Source organism: Oreochromis aureus, linkage group 3 (assembly GCF_013358895.1).
Source record: "Oreochromis aureus strain Israel breed Guangdong linkage group 3, ZZ_aureus, whole genome shotgun sequence".
In the NCBI taxonomy this organism is placed as follows: domain Eukaryota; kingdom Metazoa; phylum Chordata; class Actinopteri; order Cichliformes; family Cichlidae; genus Oreochromis; species Oreochromis aureus.
This window is the reverse complement of record NC_052944.1, coordinates 86143545-86149370: the sequence shown is the minus strand read 5'-3', so window position 1 is coordinate 86149370 and position 5826 is coordinate 86143545. Positions and strand designations below refer to the sequence as shown.

Below are 5826 nucleotides of genomic sequence, written 5' to 3'. Positions count from 1 at the left end.
TAAAAGTCAAATTTTTCCAGAACATAAAAGTTTGGATTACATGGTACTTGTATCTTTTGAGAACGGTCAACTCAAATATGTGCAGTTAATATGACTTACGGTTTCAAGTTTACAAATTCAAAGGAATAAGTTCACAGAACTTATAAAAAATAAGTACACAACCATAACATTTTTATGTTAACAAAACTCAAATGTTTATTAGTTTGTGTTGTCATTATTTTAAGTACACGTTAGTCAAATATGTTGACTACTTGATACTTAAAAACATGTGACTCAAAACTTAAAATTTTTGAGGCAATTGATTGCCTCAATTAAAATGAGTATCGGTAACTTAATATGCAAAAGTCATAAACATCTGCCATTGAACAGTATCTTGTCTGCTCCCTTTTAGCACATTATGTTGAAATTAAATACTTTTTTTTTTTTAAATTAAATAAATCAAAAATAATTAACAAAAACATTTATAAATATAAATAAGTAGGTAAGTAAATATAAATATATTATATATATAAATATAAATATATAAAATAAGTAAAAATTGTTTAGTCAGGAAAACTGTCAGAGTAATAAAAAATAATGCCAAATAATAATAAATAATATCAAAATGTGCCTTTGGCTCTCTGGCTAATATCTGAATAAGGCAACAGGGCAGCAATTTGAGTGAATTACAATGCTATTTGTTTTACATTAACCAGTATCAAACAGTAAAATTTAGGTCATCTTGCGCAGCCCACAATGTTTTAGAAATAGTATTACAAAAAACATTAAAACATACAAAACATTAGTGTTGCTTTGCATTATGTTAATGAGGACAAAGGCACGTTGTATAGTTTGGACCTATTGGCTGAACACCTGTCGAGTAATGCAATAACGTTTTGAGGCATTATTTAGATAAAAGGAGAGAACTTTGAACTAGCCTTTTATAACGCTTTACCCTGCATCCTTCTTTCAGATGAGTTCCTACATAACCAAGTCATTCTTGAGGGTCTGTAACCTGGGTGACAGTTTACCACTTTCTAGACCAAGTAAAATCTTTTGAGTAAATTCTAAAGTGTTGGTCAGGGCTTTGGGGTAGCTGAGGTGAAGTGCATAGATCAGTCCAAACATTACCAGGAAGGCTTCACCAAATCTGGGGAGACTGACCATGGCATCACTTTCAATGACGACAGAGGTTTTCACAGGTTGGTAGTGAACTGGACTTGTCGTGTCATGGTCACTGATGACAGTGAAGAGGGCCACTTCAACACCATCAAGCTCCAACTCATCAGATTCGTCCTGAATGAATGAAAAAGAGATACTAATCACAATCTAACCCAAGAAATACAACAGACGACATATAATTTCTCATTTTACCAACTCCCGTTGAGATCCAATACCTCTTTTACAAGGGAGACCTGGGTCTCACTGTAAGAGGTGAAAAACAGAAGATCCATGTTCTGCACACATAAATCAGCTAATTCACCAGAGAATCAAGTGGTGTGAGATAGACTGAAACTAAGCTAAAGGAAATACACAGGAAAATGTTTTACTAAACATCTTATCACTTTCAACAAAACACCAATTCAGTTCATTCGTAGTGAGGAGACAGAAAAGACCATACATGGAAACCGTATGGGTAGACTAAACAAAGGTAAGTCCAAACAGTGCATCAAAATACATGTTTGTACTTTGATGCACTGTTTATATACACAGTAGTATCTGTTAGAAACTTAAGGACACTCACAGTGCAGGTTCTGAAAAATCCAGAGACATCCTCACGCAGATAGACAGGAAGGGCGTGGAGAACGGTAGTGCGCTTGGTGTGGATATCATGGATTTCCTATTGCCAGATAAAAACAGAATTGTATATACTGGTGAGTTTACTGAACAACAACAACAACAGTCAAATGAGAACATATGTCCACAAATAACCTGTTCACATCTTTAATACAGTCAGACAAATAGCAAACACAAAGTGGACTAATAGCAAAATTCAAAAAGCTCATTTAAATCATTGAACCTGTCCAATGTTCCACTGGTTCAACCTATGAAATGTGTAACAATCTATTATTACCTGTTCATCGTGAATTCTTAGAATTTCAGCCAGGGCATCTGCTGTCTTCCCAGTTTTGATGCCTTCTGTCTGAATAAGGTCATCAGTCGAGGAAGATGGCGGTCAAGTTCAGCATAGAATGTATTGGGCAGGTTCTGATTTGTAATCCGCTGAAACTCTGCATACAACTACAGCAGAAGGACAATACAGTTCAATTTAAAGAATCTCGCACACCTTTATAAAGCAGCAAAAAGCAAAAAGCTGCCACATGAGTAAGAATTACAATTTTCATTTTAAAGAGAGCTGATCCATATTACCTCAGACTCCATTTTTAGAGCAGGCCAGAGGTCCAAGAGCTCCTTCACTGGTGGGCAGGACATCACTATGGTTTGTCTGCGCAGGGGAAATGTGGTCTCCATCAACTTTCTAATGAGGGGCATGTTCTTCTCAGCCTTCTTGACTTCTTCAACAATTGCTTGCCTCAACTGGTCAAGGCTTGAAGGATCCTTTCCTTGGGGAAAGTTTGGTAGGAAGTTGACTTCTGCTCGCTTGGGTCTCTTATTGTTGGAATGTGAAGGTTCATTATCAGGATTACTTCTACTTCTTTTTTCAGCATTAACAGTGACCTCCTGACATCCAGCCCGTCTCATCTTGGTCCTATAATTGCCCATCATTTGTGCTATACCTACAATCCTTATATGGACATGTCACTGTTTCATGATTTTTCAAATGCTTTCTGAGATGACTGAAAAGGCCTGTTTCAGAAAAGGGTTGCTGAAATGTGCATAAAGGGCATTTAAATAGCACAGGCCTTTGACTCTGCTCTGCACAACTGCTAAGTTGTCAATATCTTGACAAATGAGTACTCAGTGCATTAAGTGTCTGAAATGTACAAATGCAATCAGTGTAGAGGCATGGAAGAGGGCTGATTCGGGAATAGTGGCTGTGCTGCAGCCTGTAGTGTCTAAATAACTGTATTCTGGAGGTGAAGGAAGCTGCGCACAACTTACACTGCCAGATCATGTTGGAAACAAAACAGAACTCCTTATACTTACAACTTAATATAACAGTTAAGTTATATTAACAAGTTAAAATAATAACAATAAGTGAATTACTATTAGCTCACAAAGACATGGTCATGGACTACAGCTAACACTGCTTTAAAATGGCAGCCTGTTTTCCTCAAAACAATTTGTTTTATATAAGAATCTATAGGTGGAAAATAGCATAAGTAAAGTTGGTTTATTAGTTAGTTTAACATATTTTTAAGACAACTCGAGAGAGAGCGAGAGAGGTGATTGGTAGAAGAATTCACAAACAAAATGAATTACCTGGTATCTTTATCACATCCCCAGTTCTCTTCCTTGACTCTGTCTTAATTCTTGAAGCGGGAACAGAGAGATCCAAAGGCATAAACTGATGAACAATTAAAAAGCATCCAAACGGTGACAAATTATAAATACTTCCATTTATAATTTTTCCCTGTTAATGATCTTTTCATTTAATCCCCAAAGTGTGAATGCATCTCTAGTCAAGATACTAAAGCCATCGAGCAAATATTACAATACTGAAGACAAGCAGCAGCACTTGAACTTTAACGGCATGGTTAAATAAACAACAACGCCATTTCTACAAACTAAAGCGTTACTGATGAGAGGTTCCCCCAAACATGTTATTTGAAATTATTTAATGTGCATACACAGTTAATGTCAAAAATGTCAGGCTCCTCATCACTGCTTCTCTCTCCGAACGAGTCTGGTTGTTTTGATTGACAGGTTTGTTTTTTAGGACCTTAGTGATCTAAGAGTGCCAATTGGTTGGCAGCAGTTGATTGACAAGTGATTCCACTAATAAGGCATGTGAGAGGAGACGATGCGTGCGCCATGCTCTTTCATTGGCCCTGTAACTCTGGCTTGTGAACAACGTGGCTCGTCAGAGCAGGTGTATTAGAAGGATGAGTTTCCCGATCATTCTACGGCATAAAGTGACTGATATATATAAAAAACACCCATCGAGACCGTTGCTCAAACGCCTAATACACCTGCACCACTTATTCGCACATATAGTTTAAAATATAGCGTTTTGAACAAGAAAACGGCTTGAAAGCACTCTCACTGCAGACAGGTATCTCCGCTGTGTAACTGCAGGGACAACGGGCTTGTTTGGACCCAACTATTCTGAGTCATGAGAGGGGGCTTTAAAAATTTAGAGAGATTAAAACACTTTGTTTCAGACTAGGCGATCGGGCGCCACCTCTAGAACAAGTAGTATCTAACTTTTTAAACAACCTGCGACCCTCATTACAACAACTTAATGCTAGCTCTGAAAGCACAAAGTTTCCTTCGGGGAGAGCTGCAAAGCTCATAAAAAACACGGACCCGACATTTCTGCTATTCTTTTCGACACGCACCCAAAATACAACTAAATATTCGTATTTTAACAATAAACTAATACCAAAATTGAAAACTTACTGTAAGTCCAGTGATGCTAGTTGCTGCCGTTAGGTCCTTTCTCCAGTCGTCCGTGTTGCCTCTTTGGTGCTGTTTCCCACCCATATACCTTTACTTCTTCTGTCTTTCGTATTTTTTTCAAAATAGCGGTAAACGATCAGTGTATAACGCTCATTAGCGCCACCTTCCCCTTCGGAGGGTGAATCAGAGATTAACTCGGAATAAAAATTGATTCCTGCAGCTGCTTAACACTTACGGAAAAAAAAAATATATATATATATAGGATACATTGATAAGACAATGAATATTAAAATAAATACATTTTTTCTTCCACTAATGCATTTAAGACAATTTGATTTTACTTATTTGGTGAAACACTTTGAGATTTTATTGTATTTTAGCATGTGCTACATAAATTAAGTTTATTATTAAATCCTACCTACTTGAAACAACAAAAATAACAGGACTTTACCATTCTTATATGTCCTGTGTTACGTTGTGCTTAAGTTATAATTTTAAGTGATGCTTACTTAATATAGAAATAGTTCAATTCAATCAAAAATTATTAGTTTCATTTACTCAAAAAGAAGAACATGTTACACGAACTTGACATATTTAAGTTAACAGAACTTTTTAAAGACTTTGAGTATACACTACTTAATCTATTTAATTACTTTGAACATTTGGGTTTACAGTGCAGCTAGAAGCCCATGTGCACAGATGATTGCCCTTGGAGGATGTTAAAGGCCATGGCAAGGGGCTTCATCACAGCAGTGTACTCAACCACAAATCCCATTTCAGAAGGATTGAACCTAAAAAAGGTGTAAAAACAGAAATAAGTCATAGCTATTTCTACAAGAATGTAATAACTGTGCATTGTCTGTAAGATTTGCAAATGATTGGAAAATAAGACAGTAAAATTATAAGTAATTGATAAGGAATATTCACATTTTCAGTCTCAGTCAAAGTCACTTAAAAAAGGGTGGATTCACACATTAATCACAATTTAATAATTAAAAACAAGTTCAATCAAATTACATCTTTATCTTTAATGCTGTGCAAACATTGCTGATTCCTTTCTCTTCTTTCTTTCCACAGCAAGGAACAGTGACATCCAACTAGTCTGATTGGGTCGAAAAAACATCATCTTACACTCACGTTCCTCATAGGCCATGATTGACCTGCTGGTTTTATTCCACAGAGCATGACATTTTGCAAAAGCAGACCGAGATAGTCCCTTGCATGTATTATTGGTAGCTTCTGCAGCAGTGGCATCGACTGTTGGTATAGGATTGAATAGAGGATATGCACACGTTTGGTCCGGGTCACTTTTTCTCTGATGTG

General features: G+C 36.6%; 1 long non-coding RNA gene across 1 annotated transcript; it reads right to left on the bottom strand.

Annotated features, from left to right (window-relative positions):
• Positions 1 to 2127: 2127 nt before the first annotated feature.
• On the bottom strand, positions 2128 to 3420 carry LOC120435139. The gene is made up of 3 exons (XR_005609546.1): positions 3364 to 3420; positions 2350 to 2587; positions 2128 to 2220 (listed from the first exon to the last, which is right to left on the bottom strand). It is a non-coding gene; the product is annotated as an uncharacterized LOC120435139 (long non-coding RNA).
• Positions 3421 to 5826: the final 2406 nt, after the last annotated feature.